The 17,832-nt window shown below is 47.2% G+C and overlaps 1 long non-coding RNA gene across 3 annotated transcripts in view; it reads right to left on the minus strand.

The window, feature by feature from the left end:
• LOC129385018 (uncharacterized) overlaps window positions 1-17,832 on the minus strand; it is a 209,014-nt gene that overhangs the window by 183,457 nt on the left and 7,725 nt on the right. For all 3 annotated transcript variants that reach the window (XR_008612550.2, XR_008612552.2, XR_008612551.1), the window contains exon 3: window positions 8,051-8,184. This is a non-coding gene — a long non-coding RNA (uncharacterized lncRNA). The remainder of the gene's footprint in view (window positions 1-8,050; window positions 8,185-17,832) is intronic.

Genomic DNA, 17,832 nt, shown 5'->3' on the forward strand with positions numbered 1-17,832 from the left:
CAAGTGAATGAAGCTGACCGCATACAGAAAGTGCGAATTGAATACATTCGTTCAGTTACAGGTTGCAATAGTTTGCTAAAAGCTTATCTAATTTCTTTCTTTCGTTTCTTCTTGTGAACAAATTTATCAATTCCTTTTTTTCATATAGATTCAGTTACATCAACAAATTTTGAAGAAGAGAATGAAATCAGGAACTTCGCCAAAGCAGTGACTGATAGCTTCCACGGGGCGGCATGGTGGGGCAGGAGATTATAAAGCACAAGCAGCTAGCACCGCCATTGTAGTTCACAGACTTCACAGTTCTGCACAACATCGTGTGCTTCATAAAAAGAGCCATGCGAAGCCTCTTCAATAGGAGAAACGTTTTCTTTTGTTGATTTCAAAGATTTCGTTTGCGGTATTCCTTGAGAAACGTCTTCCAAAGAGTATCTAATTCAACATCTAGACACAATCTTTCTATACGTATATTATAACTTTATTATTGGTCCCATTTATTAGCCGAAAAGAGTAGGTAAGCAAGAAGTTCTCAGCGACCGTATTTGAAGAGCCGCGTTCTTAATAGTTCCCAGTTCACGTTGTGTAACCGATTTCACAGCCCCCGCGGACTCCCGGGGACATCACTGTCCATTAATTATTTCCATCCTCAGTTGTCAAACGTACCAGCGAATGTGGCTCTGTGGCTATGGAGATATGTTGCTGAACACGTGGTCGGAGGTTCGAGTCGCCGCCGCAGCGGCCGCATATACCGATGGGGACGGAATGCAAAAAGGCTCGTGTGTTTGATTTAGGCGCACATTAAAGAATCGCAGGTGGTCAACGTCTGTTCGAGCCTCCTCCACTATATATACGTCGTCTTGCATACAGCCGGTGTGTTGCTTTGGGAGGTTAAGCCTTAGGATATGATTTTGTTTTAAATGGCACCTGACGTGCAATTGAACCTACAATTACAGACGGACCGTTTTTGCATCCAGCCCCCATCGTAATGTGGCCACCACTGCGGGGAACGGAACGCGTGAGCTTGTGTTCAGGAGCAGAAAACATTATCTGCGGAACCACTGCAGCAGTTCAATTCGGAGACTGTGGGCCGCTCTCGTAGTAACATTGAAATAGTAAAAAAAAAACAATAAAGAAAGAAGCGTAATCACATCAGCAACAATGACAGTGTTATCCTGCACATCATCAGACTGGGAGTCACACGGATCGATGCCCCAAAGGCGCCAACTTTCAACACTGGGGGTTATTCTCGGACTTGTAGCAAACCTGTCACAGACCGGATCGAGAGTGTCACAAGACCTTTATTGAGAACTGCAGACGGTAAACGAAAAGGCCAACAAGCAAGTCCTGCGTTGTCTTTGACACACGAAGAGGCTTTAAACGTGAAATATCGCGCCTATAAAGCAGGTGTGATATGGGAAATAGGTGAAAATAACAAAACAAAAAAGAAAAATAAAGAAAGGAAGTGGCAGCGGTGATTGTTCAAGCCGCAAAAGCTACGGTTATTCTGCGCACCGCGAAGTCGGCCACCTGTGGAGTGCGTATAGTGGCAACCACGGGCACATACATGTTTACCCAGATCTGTTTATATTAACTCCACCGCCTTTCGCAATGGGCGGGAACAGATTCTTTTTGAAACGCTTTCGAAACTTGCTAGCCCCAGTCTTTGATCTCTTAGAATGCTACGTTCTTGTTCTTTACCAATAAACATTCTACTAGACCCGAGCAGACGCCAATAAAAAATATGTGACATCAGGGCGACCTGCGCTGCGGATACGTCAGGTGGGCGTTGCCACCTGTCTTTCGAGTTCGCGCCTTTTATGGATTTGATAAACCTCCTCTCAAGGTAAAACCGTCCCCTCTGCTATGGAAGACGTTCTTTTTTATTTTTTTTTTATTTTTTTGCGAAGAGAACATCTATCGACACTTTATTGTGCCACTGTTCTCGATTGGAATCACAAAAGACAATCACTCTCCAGGGCATTGGGACGACTGGGCGATCATCCTCTGTCCGCGAATGCGCTAACGCTCGTCAGTCAAAACAGGCACTGAAAGCCATGAATTTTGTCTGCTTCTCGAGGGTGACTGGCCATGTGCGAACGTTTTCAATGCGTGGCGCTGTCCGCGCGAGAACACCAACATTAATTAACCACGACTTTCTTTCCTCTAGCTTCATTCACACGGACGCGACCGAGCGGTTCGGGCTGGGTCACCTCGACTGCTGACTCGACCCGCTCGGTCGAGTTCATCAACACGAGTGACAAGTCGAGCTCACCCAGCTCAACTCGACCGCGGTTATGGGCATCTTGCCAAGCGGCTTGGACGAGTCAACCCATCCCTTGTAGGCGGGTTGACAGAACTCTCCTCGACGCCTCGCTCTGCTCGATCCGCTAGCGATCCGCACGGGACTTCGGTGCGACAAGCCAACTCGACCCGACTGCATTGAGTTCATGTAAACGCAGCTTCTTTCTCCTTTTTCCTATTTCACTGTTCTCCCCAGAGTAGGGTAGCCAACCAGATGCTCTTTCGGTCAACATCCTAGCCTTCTTATATTTTTCTCCCTCTTATACTGACACTCTACCTAACTAACTCGAAAGACTGCCACAAGTGACACAAAATACACCCTCCAAAAGCTAAGCCGCGCAGAAAATAAGTCTTGTTTCTCTCTAGGTATTGCCAGCGCTTCAATGCGCAAATGTCAGAAGCCCCCGGTGCGTCAGAAGTCCTGGCGCTCATTGTCTCCATATGTTTCGCTTTTACTTTCCCTGCTTCTTGTTATTTCTTTCTTTCTTTCTTTCTTTCTTTCTTTCTTTCTTTCTTTCTTTCTTTCTTTCTTTCTTTCTTTCTTTCTTTCTTTTCGCTTTCTCTGCCAACGCTGCGCTGAAGTTCGCGACCTTCTGATCCAGCCGAAGGGCGGTGATACAGCAGTTATGACCTTGAGATTTGGCAACTACGTGCACAGCCAGAAAGGAAGTGCGGCAAGAATAAAAACTAATCAGAGAAAGGAGAGAAGAAAGAAAGAAGGAAATGCTGAGAGCTGACAGCCAAGTGTGCTTACAACCGATTCGGGGTTAGCGAACAGCTACGACCATGAATATCGTAGGTTGCTGGTAAGAGACAAATAAATAAATAAATAAATAAATAAATAAATAAATAAATAAATAAATAAATAAATAAATAAATAAATAAATAAATAAATGGGAAAGCACTATAGTCAACCTGTTCTCCGTCGCTTCAGCTGGTTACTTCAACGTCTTCTTCATTCGGGCTATAGATATATAGGGTGTTCGTTTAGCTGCGCCAAATTTCTAAAAATTGCCTGTGGCAGCACAGTTATATCTTTTGAAGTGAATTATTCGATGAGGCAGCCATTACTTCTACGAGAAATGAAAATGCTTCGCTGAATTATTACCGTAATTGCACTAATTAATTTTTTTATTAATTGCATTAGGGCTCGCATTTGAGCCCATGAATCGTAGCTAGGGAATTTGCCAAGCATGTCGACTTGGAGCGAATTCTGAAGACGCACCGCTTTCCAGACATGCGCCGCCAAATTTGCGGTAAAAATGCATTGTTTCACTCAGCTATAAAAAAAACGCAGTTTTATTCATTGAAACCCAAAAGTAATTGAAACGCCAATGCATTTCGTCGGACACATTGTGGTTAATACATCGAAACTGATGTAGTCATGAGAATCCGTTCTAAGTAGATACGCCTTGCGAACTCATCGGCTACAATTCGTAAATGGAAATATATACGTCCTAAATTAATATAATTAGAAAGTTAATCAGTATTGTCACGTTGATTATTCAATTAAGCATTTCAATTTTTTTGTAGAACTAATGGGCCGCCTCAGCCAGTAATTTAGCTCGAGGGTTCGAATTGTGCTATCTGTCACAGGAACTTTAAAATTTGATGCAGCTAGAAAAAGAAAAGAAACGCCTGATATATCCACACGCAGTTATTGCTGTTCAGGCACAGACAATACGGTTTATAATCTCATCCTTGCTTGACAATAAAGCTGCACAAAAAGACCGGCGATAAAGTAATGACAGCCACTTTCATAGGGAGCAAATCAAGATACAGCATCCCTTAGTAGAGTATGTTTGGTGCCTTCCTGCGCGAGATCCATTGTGAATTCTCGTTGGCTTAACGTTCCATCTGTTCATAAACGGTGTGGTCCACGTAATTTATTAGACGTCTTTATCACTTACATAAATAAATATGGCGTTGATGTTTATTTAGAAGTAACTAACAATCGAATGCCGACTTGGACATTAGGGTCACGGTCATTCTTCACTCCGGAGACCCAAACTATTATGAGTACACATTACATCACTACCACATCTTAAAATACCAGTATCATTGTTGCCTTGGGCCTCCTTACTGGTGAACCCGCTGGCCAAGTAGCTGTATTCACTGCATTTGCGGGTGTTTGCTCTACTGCCCTGACCGCCAATTAGGCGCGTATACCATACAGATAGTACCAGGCCATCGGTACGTGGTAATAAAAGTTCATGTCAAACCTGGCATCCTAGATGGTAAAATTGCAGTCACAGAAAACAAATAAGCGTATATAATCAAACAACAGTTCGAGCATTGCTAGGCAGACATGCGAAATAAAAGGAATAAAGTAACTTGAAAAGAAATACAGAAAAAAATTGACTCGTCATCTCAGCCCTGCGGAAGTGGACTACCAGCGAAGCTGCTGTAGAAACACCACTACAACTACTGAGGGGGGTAATCAATGCTTAATTTATGGTTCGGATGCTTGTTTTGAAGTTGTTCATTGTTGAAACGTGTGCTGTTCGGGGTGTTGTATGGGTCGTTGCAATGAATGTATGCACTGTTCGCTTCATTTTGCTGAGCGCTTGTAGCCTCTGGTATATGCCCTGGTCTGACCATGCGCCGCAGACGTTCCTGACTGCAAGGGCTTTCAAGTAACACTTGTTGAAACCATCGTTACGCGTCAGGTTGACTTTTCATTCTCTATGGCTCTCTCACTTCGCTGATTCGAAGCTTTGACATTACGAAAGAACGCTGGAAATATCGAAGGTTGTCTGCTGCAGACAGGCACGTACGCAGCGAAAGCAAAGCAGGAAATAATAATAATGATAATAATAATAATAATAATAATAATAATAATAATAATAATAATAAATTGGTTTACGGTATTTCTTTCTGAATTTCCTAAGCACGCCAGCGGTTCAACAGTTTCTATAGAACATTAACTGCTCGCCGTCAATCTTCACATGCTACGAATCACCGCGCAGACGTCGCCGCGTATATATTTTTCTTCCTTCCTGGCTCCCGTATCTTTGCGGACGCTCGTCATTCGTGACGCAAGCTGATATCGTCTCGTCGCACCTTCGGTCGAACGGAAAGAAAAAAAAAAGAAAGTCATCAGAAGAGAAACCGAAGAAAATCCGCGTAGCAGAGAGAAAAAGGCTCGAGAGAGAGCGGGAGCTATAGGAAGCAAAGGGCCACGTTGCGGCAAAGAGCCGGGTTGAGATTCGTACGAGGGTGGTAGGGGGTGTGGGGTTGGCTGGGAAAGGGCGAGAAAACACGGAATGCACGATCCGAGAAGCGCGAGACAATGGCGAAATCAATAGATGTCGACTGTCACTCCTCCGGACGACAGGACAATACGACGGCGATACTTTCGCCCCGTCGCCATGATCCCCCCACTCTTCGTTCGCGTCAATAAGAAACAACAGGCCCTCTCGGGCGACAGGGGCGGAGGGGCCGGCGGCAAAAGTGCGCGCAGAAGCAACAGAAGTAGAAGAAGAGCAAGTCGAAGAAGCCACAGCTACGTCGCGCCTGTAGCTGCTTCCAGCCTTCGTCGCTGGAAACGATGAAGAGACAAGGCGGACATTACGAGATGCCATGAGCCTCGGAAAGGGGAGGGGGTTTGAGGGGCGAGGAGGGGGTCGTGTAGAAGCTCGCCTACAACTTCCTCTTTCCACCCTCACTCCCCTTCCTCAACGCGCGAAGAGACAACGCGGACGGCACATGACAGGAATAACAAGGAACGCCACGCAGAAGATCTGCCGAGATGAACGGACGGAGAGAAAAAGGACCGTTTTCGGGCTGGCGGAGGGCTTCTCTCATCCCCCAACCGAGAGGCCTGTTCTCTCTGTCTTGCTGGCGGGAAGCGCACGGAGAAGCGAGACCATAACGCGGACCGAAGGAAAGCTGGTGCTACACATACAGTCCCGATAAAACCGTGCAGTGAATTGGGGGGCTGTATAACACTGGCGTCGTTCTTTCGGAACCCCGTGCAGAGATTCTCGCACTTAAGGTTGGCTGATGTCTTCGCTGCCGTCACGTTCTCGGTCCCAAGCGACGAGGCATGGGCGTCAGAGCATCGCGAACCACATTGAACTGCGAAAACAGCGTTGCGAATTGGGCTTGTACGTGTTGACCGTAGCTGACACCATGCTGCGGCCTTGCACAACAGAGCACGCATTTAGCGGCAGAAAGCATAAACTGCCGAGCAGCAAGCAAGCGGTAAGCCGCGATAGCGCTGCCACGTTCGCAGGCAGAAAAGGCAAAGTAGACATTCGCTTCCAACTCCCGCTGCTGGGAGTCCCCCGCGAGAACTTTTTGCTGGACCGATTGCAAATTAGCGACGGGAATCAGACTGGTCCATCGTGAGGGGCACGAAAATGCACTTGGCGGTCGCGCGCCTCCCCAGGTGGACGTCGGGCGGCGTCGGGAACGTCGGGGGCCCGGTGGAGACACGAGGGGACCACGCGACACCGGACACGGCTTTCATCGACCGATCGATCGCTCGAGCTCGCAATCAGTTCTTCAGGTCTCCCCTCTCGTCGGCGACCGCGGGGAGCTCGCTGCAGGCCATGTGCACAGTCATCTTCGTTTGGTTTCTAGCAAGAAAAAAGCGCGTTCTGCAGCCGTCATCGGACACGCACTCGCTGACTTGTCAGGATGGTCAACGAGATAGCGCGGCAGCGGCTGCAGAATGTGGGCTGCTGCGTTGGGGATTATTATATAGTCTCGCCTTGTTGTCGTGGACGCACTCTCGCCGGAGAAAAGTAGGTCGCGGAGATAGGCGCACACGTTGTGCAGCGATTCTCGTTTGACAATCAGCAGCAGCTCGAGAGACGAGGGCTCGGATCGGCAGTGTTCCGTTCGAGGTCTTTCGCAGCCCTCATAAGTATCAGTAATCCTAATGTCTATGCAGGGGATGAACAAATCAAAACGCACATTCTATAGATAAACGCCTGTGGTGACGAGAATCGACACTTCGGACAGGCCCTCACCTCGCCATGCATATATAGTATACAACTGTTTGCCAGCTGATATGCCCAAGGGATGCCTGAATGCTCACGTGTCTTTCCACCTGTGATTTCAATAGCCAAATGAAGAGTAGTCTTTTTGTTTATTATTAGCATTCGAATAACTGAACATCCGGGGATCATAATAAGATATTTGGCATTGCCAGTTTTAAACATGCAAGCCATTGATTATTCTGCAATTAACTTCATATCGTGTACCACGCGTTCCCTTTGTCTGGCGACATTTGCACGGGATTTAAAATAAAATGAAACGCGTGAGTTAGTAACATTATCGCCAGGTGCCGTCGTACATGGTCTCAATTGCGACGATGCCATGCCTGCGGCGTTACGTCACGTGGCTTATAGGTTGCGTTTCTTCTTTTCTCGCAAGTTTATTGACGCAGTTGTCGACCCATACTTTCGGTCACCGTTACTTAGAGGATACGGTACACATGTATGCAAGATGCGGAATAATGTATAGCAAAGCGAATTAACGGCAAGGTCGTCATCACCGCCATCGTCCTCATCATGAGCACGCAAACTGCAAGTCGGCTGTGATGCATTTACCTGTGCACTCCGGCACAGCGTTTGCGGAGTGCCGACAATGATCCACTGTCAATGCAGCAAAACTCGCCGTGTAGGAAGTTACGGTCCGACACATTCTTGACTGCGTACTCCGAAGCACAGCGTTCACGTATACGTCAGGGAAGCTTGCGTGACGACAGCCTTCGGCTTCGCGTGTAGAAATTTAGACTTACTTGGGAAGATATTTCGCAGGAAACCGGTGTCACGTGGCAGCAGGTCCTTTTTTTTCGTGGCGGAGATGTCAAAATGTGGTAGTGAACATTGCTATACACAAGCGTGAATCCCCTGCAAGTAGTCCGTCGATCCTCTGAAAAAAAAAAAAAAAGACAAAACAGTGTGGTTTCGATCGACAAATAATTTCTGCAGATAATTTTCTTTAGTTCACCAATAGTGTGTCATCTTTTATTTTATTTTTGCCTTGTATGAATCACTTTATATCGTAAGTTTGTCAGTACTGAGAGGAAAATTAGACAACCTTTGCGCATGTCTGTAACACTTGCTCTAACCTCAAAGGGCAAACAATCTCGTAAATGCAGACAACACTGATAGGCCGGTCAATTCCGAATCATCGGACTTGTTGGCCCGTTAACTCTAGTTCAGCGTAATACCGCGAATCCTTGTTGAAGGAGGTGTCCTTATTAGATTCAGTAGTTGAGTCATAAATTACTCGTCAATATGGTTCACTGCAGCGATCGTCCTAAAACGCACATTAAATGTAAGGCCGCAACAAATGAAGAATAAATGTTATGGAATGGTAAGGCAACAAGGGCTGTTCTGCCCATTTGGCATACCCTAGACCCTAGAGCTAAACGATACTCTTTCCTTTTCAAAGTGGTTGTCACCTTGTCCTCATCCCTGGAGTTAGCATGCCTGATGAAGGACGCTACCGTCAGAGCACATACGCATGTTCAAGATGTCTGTTCGAACGAAAAGAAGAAAATAGAAACCCCCATATGAGCTGCAACATCGCTAATCGAGAAACTAACAATGTGGACAAAGTAAATTGATGACAGAGCGTACCGCCCCAAGTGAACAAAGTCTATTTTTGTTTTACCGGCACACATTAGGCAGACACGCAAGCACTGGCGACCGCAGAAGTTTCCGGATCACGGAATTGGCGGGAAAGTGCACTTTCCTTGCTACTTTGCCACACAGCACGTAATTTAGGGGAACGGTGAATTGGTCGCATACGAGGAGGTATTCTCTGCGCTTTTAAATATAAAGGTGGACATAGCGACCACTATATATATATATATATATAGTGGTCGCTATATCCACCTTTACATATATATATATATATATATATGTATATATATATATGTGTGTGTGTGTGTGTGTGTGTGTGTGTGTGTGTGTAACATACTGCAGACCACACATCGGTCCTTGCAAGAAGGGCACCCAAGCATACAAGGCAAATTAGAAACAATGCAAGTAAAAAAAAACCCGCAAATATAGACATATAAATGCTATACATAAATACAAAAAGATATGCATAACAGAGAGCATATGAGTAACGAACTTCACTAGGAACGTTTCAATACATCGCGGGTCGGGAGTTACAATAATAAATAAAACAGCCTTAGAATAAATAAAACAAACAGCCTCTCTCTTATAGAATTTCCTTTTTTTTCAGGACCTCCTGCTGAAGAAAGCTTTTGCAGTCGGGGGTATACTTAGGTAAGCCATTTGCTTAATTAATTGAGCTCTTACCCGTTCTAAAATAATTATTAGGTCCATCAGTCAGGATGCATTGGACGCTGACGTCTGTAACTGTGATCATTTAGAGAAGGCCTGCCGGCTGCATAAGCAGTCACTGATGCAATCAGGTTACCGTGCGGTGTGCTATTACATATAAGAAATTAATGAAGAGCACCTGTGGATGTTTCACGGCGGATGCGCCCGACCTTGCAGCACGCGGATCGTGATCGGTATAGAGCTGACACGTTTCTATATGCGCATGCGTAGTGCAGTGGCATAGCTTCAGCCGGAACTTCAGGTCTCCCCTCTGACAGACAAATTACAGGCAAAGCTGGAGTGCTTGCGGACTGTGAGCTGCACGTTGGCGTGTTCAGTTGCTGACCGTTGTTGTTTATTAAGTGATGGGACCCTGGGAGACAGGCCGCCACAAGGGCGGCAATCAAAATCATAGTCGATAAACTCCTGTGAGTGAAGAGTGTAGAAAAAGCGAAAGAAAAAGCAAACAAATGTAGAAATGAATAGTAAAGCTAAAAAAGGTAGAAAAGATAGCGTCAACTAATTCACACATAGCCTGCTATACAATAAGTTTTGCGTACCGTGCTGGAACAGTGATATGCGTACGTTCTTTCTCAGCGGGCGTTACTATGACAGCTTCAATCTGTACAGCCACGACACGAAAAAAAAAAAAAAAAAAGATATATCCTTACGCATAGCGAAGAGGAAAGCGCATAAAGAATCAGTGCAAGTTCGCATCAACAAGTACAAAGTTTGATACTGGACCGCGAAGTACAACAAATGTGCATTAAATTTGTTGCCCCCGGCATGGTGTCAACTTTAGCTAGAAGTGTCCATACACTAATATTTCGCCACTCACACGAAGAAAGAACAATAATAAAGCGGTGCACTTTTCCGCTGATCCTTTTCCCGAACATGTATCTGTTTGTTCCACTTTTTACCCTCGGACTTCCTCGAAGTGCACCTCTCTCTTTTTCTCGTTCTTCGAAAACCACGCGCGATTTCCTTCCAGGCTCGGTCGTCCGTCCGGTACGCATAGCTGGGCTCAAGCACGCGCGCAGGCGGGTAGTACAGTACACTGGTGCGCCAGAACTGATTCGGGGTCTCTGCCTGGCGACGGCTCGGAACACCTGGCCCCGTGGGCGATGTCCCTGGAAAACCTCTCCTTCGCGCCGCCAGCTATCCCCCCCCCCTCGCTACCCCCTCCTTCTTCCTCAACTACGTTGGGTCCCGGAAGAGAGAAACTAAATATAATGCTCCCCTCCGGCGCCTGACAGTTATGGATCGGGCCGGGCATGGGGACGCGCGCGAGCACGCACACTGGCTTTCATTGTGAACTTCGGCCCCCAGTTCGAGCTGCGGGCTCGGTGCTGTGCGACTGTGGCGTCCGCTGCTCCTCACTTGTACCATTGGCTGACGCCCCTCGCCTACTAACGTGCCGTACTATACTCCCCCTCCTCCTCCTCCCAACCCCCCCTTCCACGTCCCTTCAATCCCTCCTCCCATTTTAACAAGACTCGGGCCTCCAACTTTTGTTTACGGGTGTCTCAAATAAAGCTCGCGAGTCGCGGTTTGGCACCATATCACCGCGCCTCATTTCAGCCGCCATTCTCATGCGACTGCTGGTTAGAGCTCGCTCGTTCGTCACTTAGCCGCGGATTTGCATCGAGGCGAAGTCAAGCGCAGAGCGAGGTGTCGTAAATTTGCGACTCGCGCCAACTCGTTTCCTTCTGCAGGTTTTCCATGGCGCGTTCAGTATTGTGGCTTGGTCTGCGAGCAGGGTCGTCAGAGCCCCCAACAACATACAGACCGGTCAACGAAAGGAGAAAAATAAAATAAACGAAAACCCGGCAGATCTAACGCAATGTTCAAAACTAACTGAGAAAGACGGGCTAGTTGGTGGTCGATATTTGAATGCATAATGTAACCGCGCAAACGGCAACGGACGAAAAACGAAACACACTGGACAAGCGCTTGGCCAGTGTGTTTCCTTCTTCATCCGTTGTCGCTCGCGCGGTACATTATGCATTCAAAGTTCGAAACTAAATGGCGTTAAGCTTGTTTGCGTTGGCGAGGTTGCAGCAGTATACAGCAGATGACTCGAGCTCAGGCTCCGTCGCCTGTAGCTGTTAGCTGTCACGAGGACGAATGCTACGTACGATGCTTCTTGAAGGAAGAATGGGGATTAGAGTTGTGTGCACAGGGAAGTACGACACATATCTAAATGCAGTTTAGGCCTCATATCCCTTATGTGGCAGGGCCCATAAATACTGGGGGATTCGTGAAGAACGGGCACGCACGTATACAGCTCGTACTCAGTAGCCTAAGTTGTCTTATATATATATCCACAAATATATCCGGCGGGGAAACGAGGACGAACGCCAAACCCCGGAATGCAGGCAAAGAAATGCTACATTGAAATAAAAAGTAAGGAAAGAAGAAACAGTATTCAAAAGAAACAATGACCTTAGCAAATCTTAAGCTTTATAGCGTCTAAAGCGGTAATACGGTACAAAGAGCGCTTTTCACAGCACTAATGGCTCTGCAGTTACGTTCGCGGTGTTTCCGTCCACGCAAGTGTAATGTTTAAGAAATTCCGAACGTCATTTCATTGCATTAGTCTTTGATTTTATATTTACAGCAGTAAGTTAAGGGGTTTGGGGTAAAAAAGAAATAATTTGACGTTGCATCAACTCATTTTGATTTCTTTCTCGCGATATTGAGTGAACATCACGACGAAAACCTCAGGTAGCGCTCTTTCAGCATGATCACTGTTGTTCAACAAAGCACGCAAAAATAAGCTGGCAGAATGATGGTTCCGCATTCGATGATCAGAGAACGCGATATATATAGACCACGGAACCAGCCCGGATAGGCCCGTTGTCCAGGTTCGAGTTAACTGATTTCGCTTTGCTTTCGACAAGGTTCGGACTTGAATAATATATCTCCGCAATTACGGGCAATGTCCGGTATATACAGGGTGTCCCACGTAACTTGAGTCAAACGTTAAAAATACGCAAATGCCACGTAGGTGGACAGAACCAATGTAATGTTGTTTGCAGTCACTTGGAGATAGTCAGATTATTTTGTTCACTCCGCCTAATAAGATAATTAGTCTTGATTAATTAAACAACTTCTCAAATATTATAATCAGATGAAGGATGTCAATGAGAAAATTGTAAAGCAACATGAAAAACTCCCGATACAGCTCTTTGTTACTCGATACGTGCTACATAAAAGTGTTTTTCCGAGCGTGAAAGAAGCCCGCAAATATACACGTAAAATCGCCGTGCGAGAGGCCGCTCGAGGCACTTGGCATTTGCATATTTTCAAATCTTGGTGCATAGTAGCTGGGACACCCTGTATATATATATATATATATACAAGGTTCTTCAGGGAACACTTTCGAAGTTTTTGAAAAATTGCCTGTACCAGTTAGCAGAGTTCTAGTTAATGAGCTTTTCTACTCGAAGACGCAGACATTACTTCCACAAAAAATTGAAATATACAGTCAACTAATTAACATTTCACTAAATAAGTTTTTACCTAATTGCCCTATGGCACATATTGCAATTTACAAATTCCAGGGGCTAATACTGCAAGGCATACCCACTTGAAAAGAGTTGTGCAGATGACACCATATACGAGATATGCCCGTCAACCTAGCGGTAACAAATTAGCTGTCGTTCCACTTACTTTCTTAACAAAACGTCATTTTATGCATTGATGCACAAAAGTAACTGCAACGCCATTGCATTTCTTCGCAAACTTCGGCAATCGGTATCTCGAAATTGGTGTCTCCCTGAAAATTCGTTCCAAGTAGCTCCGTCTTGGGAACTTACCGGCAAGAATTTGTGAATCGCAATACGTGCCACAAGGTAATTAGGTAAAAACTTGATCACTGAATCTTTGTTAATTCATCTATTATCAATTTCAATTGCTTGTGCAAATAATGTCCGCCTCTTCGAGTAGAGCAGCTTATGGACTAAAAGTGAGCTATCTGCCACAAGCAAGTTTTAAACATTTTTGAAAGTGTTCGCTGTAACACCCGGTATGTGAATGTTGAATGAAACCACCACTGTACCGGTTGTACTGAGAAAGTATGCACGGTGGAGAAAAGCAGATCAATGTCAAAAACATGAAGGCCACGTGACCTAAGAGTACTGTCCCTACGTCCACAGCAGCCAGCCATTGGCTGCAACGGCGTCCACTGATATAGCGCGGAGGAGTGGAGGCGCCCAGAGGTACAAGACTAATATACGGAGAAATCAACCTAGATACTACACGAGCTTGTGCACGCGTAACTTGTTGCGTGATAAAAACGCGACTTCTCCCCTTTCTGCATGCGATTTTATTTGAACAATTCCGTATGCCATTATAGCTATCGGTAAAGCCTTCTTTCAATCTACATTGCCTTGCAGTAGCCTTGCGTGCCTTATACATACACATAAGGCCGCACAAACGTGTTTACTAAACGTATACGATGTCCTGTCGCAAAAGTTACACATACACACACACACACACACACACACACGCACACACACACACACACACACACACACACACACGTCATAATCGGAGTCCGAGCATGACGCATGGCATGTGGGCACGTGATTGTGAAAGCGAGTGTATACGAGACAAGTTTGCGCCAGTTACAACCAGCTCTCAACGATATGTTATCTGACCATGAGATTGAGGCGGCCGTCCACGCCACTATGCACCTTTTCAATAAACGAAATCACAAGCAAACCGCATGATATCTCCGGGCCAAGAACACAATGCGAGCACGTCGTTCGCAGAACATCCGGGCACTTGGTCTTCTTCTATCGTCCGCCTTCGCCACGCCAGAGAAGCTGCACTTCGCGCAGCCTTGGCCAATGTGTCGCGCAACAAACAAGCAGCGGCGCCTGGCAGTCAGCCCAGGCGGTGCCCAAGACACGAGCCACAAGGGGGGCCAGTTTGCCTTCTTCCCCTTTCTTTCTCTTTATTTCTTTTTTTGATCAAAAGAGAGAGCGAGAGGGAGATTTGACCGTCATTAATCATACTGCCACGAAGGACATCCGCATAAATCCCCGCAATCCATCGAAAGCTCCGGTGGGCCAGTTTTATGTAACGCCGGTCCGCGGGCTCTGAGCTGGCCGCGGAAGCCGTGCGCTCGTATTCCAAACACACAAACACGCTTGGTTTTTTCTCTCTTGGCGAGGGTTGGGCAGCGCTGCCGGCGCGCGCAAAGTGCTCTCTCGTCGCCGCAGCCGCCATGGACGAGTCGAGAGCGCCGGCGTGCTCGCATGGCCGCGGATCCGAGACTGGAGCGCGCACCCCGCGCCCGACGAACACGGAGGGGACGTGCCCATTACGCCAGAGGCGTTCCGGCCGTGCGCGGCATTATACCGCGGCTCACGCTTGAGCTGCAAGCGCGAACACACGCACGCACACGCGCGCGCGCGGGCGAAGCGCGCAATTTCTTTCTTTCGCGAGGCGCAGGAGAGGATAGCTTCGGGCGCCGTAGAAGGGGAACGGAGGAAACGAAGACAGCGTGGAACGGGGGGGTGGGGGTGGAGGGGATGCAAGTAGGGAGAGATCTGGATGGGCTTCTGGAGCGCTTTATCCTAACAAGACAGCTCGTCGCTACTGCGGCCGCCGCCGCCGCCGCTCCAATCTCGTGGTGTTGAAATTCAAACGAGGTTTCACCCTCTCCCCCGGTTGCACGGCGGCAGCCTCCGTTCATTGCCCGGGCAAGTGTTCCCGAAACCACCCCGAGAAGGGGCGAGACCGAGGCTGCGGCTGTAGGGAGAGGGGGAAGAGCGTAGCGCAGCCCCCGCCGCCGCTGTACTATACCGGCGGCGACGGCGTCCCGAAAATGGAATCATCGATTTCTCTCGGGGTGCGCAAAAAAAGAAAAAAAAAAGGGGGGGGGGGGGGGAGGAACACGCGCCGAAGCGTTTGCAGCGGCGGCAGCCAGCTTGAAGGAACGGGGAAAGGCGTCGCCATCGCGAAGAGAGGAGAGGGTTGCGTATGCAGATGCGGGAGCTGCCCCGCGCGAGCGCTCGCGCGTCTCGCAGCAGCAGCAGCAGCGTAGATGCCGGCGGCAGCGAGAGACAGAGAAAGAGAAGGTATATAATGAGAATGCGCGAGTGTAGACGGTGCCGCCGCCACAGGCCCGTCCCAGAGGCGCGAACGCCCCAACAACGACAGGCGCCGCGGCGTTCGGGCAAAAAAAAGAAGAAAGAAAGGGGGGGGGGGGGGAAGAAAAAACAAAAACAGCACCCGGCTTTTGCAGCTGTCTTAGTTATTCTTTTTTTTTTTTCGCCGTTTCGCGGCGTGCAGAGATTGGAGGCACGTTTGCGTTTGCGAGTCCGGTTTATCGCAAGCCTTGCGAGGAGGGACGAACGTGTAGACGGGAGAGGAGACGAGACCAATCTCGTTGTCTTCGAATTCCTATTAAATGGTGCCCCTGAAGGAAGGAAAGTAAGTAGCCCGTAGAAAAACGGTTAAGCGGCAGCGGAGGTGCGAGCATGCGCCACGCACTCGCTCTCACGCGTTAAACACGTTTCTGGCTCGTCCAAATTTAGACGTGCCAACACGGAGTGATACAACGTACTTGATCGCGGTTGGCTTTAAGTTGCGTTACCATTCGACAGCGTCTACTTCTCTACACCGGCAGGTCTTGCAGGAGAGAGAAGGCGCAATTTTAGTTACAGGAAAAGTTCGATTTCTCGGATGACGTTTAGTGTCAACACACTTCCTGAGAACGACGTCACGGAAACGTGACTGAGCTCGCGAAGCCTTTCAGTCAGCAAGAAAATATTCGGCGGGTGCCATGGATATATGCGCAATAACTTTTGGCCAGTCCCCAATATGCTTAATCATATTTGCGCATTATAGTTTGTGAGCACAGGTCAAGGTTTGGAATACATACCACGTTTGTAACTGGTGCCAAAATTAAGAAGAAAAAAAAGGTATGCAAGCGCCACGTAGTTGAATAGAATCAAGGTAATGCTGTTTGTCTTCGAATATTTCGCATAATTACATAATTAGTTATTATTGATTAATCAACTGCTAAAATATTATATTCAGAGCAAAAGTGTCAGAGAAAATTGTAGACCACGCTGAAAGATTCCCAATCTAGCTTTCTGTTGCTCAATACGTGCATGCTACATAAAAGCATTTTTTCGAGGTCTGAAAAAAAAAAAAAAGCCCGCGATATGCGAAAATGTGCCGCGCGATCAGTCGCGTGGTGTACAGGGTATCAATGTATCCCTCACGAAACATATGCAGGGATCTTCTTACTTGCCAAGGTTGACGACTGGGCGTGTTGGTATAGCGTATATTAGAGGTTGGATGGCGCAACATTTTCACGAGACACACATAAGAGAAACGCACACCACAGAGCACAGAACACATACCGCAGAGATCTTTTTACAACTGAATGCGGTGCAAAGACAAAACTAATTTAGCTGTATACATACATACAGGTATACTTCTTGTGGATGAAGCGCCCAGGCATAGTGACCTTCATTGCGACACCTGAGGTCGTCAGACGTGCGTCGTAGTCGAACGTGCTTTGCCCATAGGACTACGGCTCCAATTTCTCCCCGACTTCTTCTAAAGCTTTGCCTTGTTCAACCGGAACCAATTATATATTGCTTTGGCAGCTTCGGAGTCCAGTGATTGATAAACAGGCTTGCAGGATCAGACTCGCGGTTGCCGTTATAGTGTTTCAGACGCTAGATTCAGCCAGCAGCATCATGAAATAGCCTGGTATAGAAGGAAGTGGGACCTGAGCAGCTAAGTCTGTCAATGAAACACGCGCGAAGACGGAGTAACATCTTATGGTGCCGTTCTCCATCACATCACGGTTTTCTTGACAAACCGACCTCATCAATCGTCCGTAAGGCAACGAACATTCAGCGCGGTCCTTCACTCAGAGAGAGAGAGAGAGAGAGAGAGGTGGGAAAGGCAGGGAGGTTAACCAGATAAGATAGACGAGCTGCCGGGCAGAGCTAGTGCACACCGCAGTATTGTCTTCATATTACGTGTCGAACGAACACTCGTGTGTACAACTGCATAAACGCATACCTGCCCCTTAATATAATATATACACCACTCTCCTTGGTTAACCTCCATATCTTTCCCTCTTCGTTTCTCTCTCTATCTATCTCTCTACCCATTTTCTGTTTCTTTCATGTTCATTTTGTTTTGCTAACTTGCTACACTGTTTATTATTGTCAGTAGTGCATGT

The sequence above is a fragment of the Dermacentor andersoni genome, chromosome 5 (assembly GCF_023375885.2).
Source record: "Dermacentor andersoni chromosome 5, qqDerAnde1_hic_scaffold, whole genome shotgun sequence".
Classification (NCBI taxonomy): Eukaryota; Metazoa; Arthropoda; class Arachnida; order Ixodida; family Ixodidae; genus Dermacentor; species Dermacentor andersoni.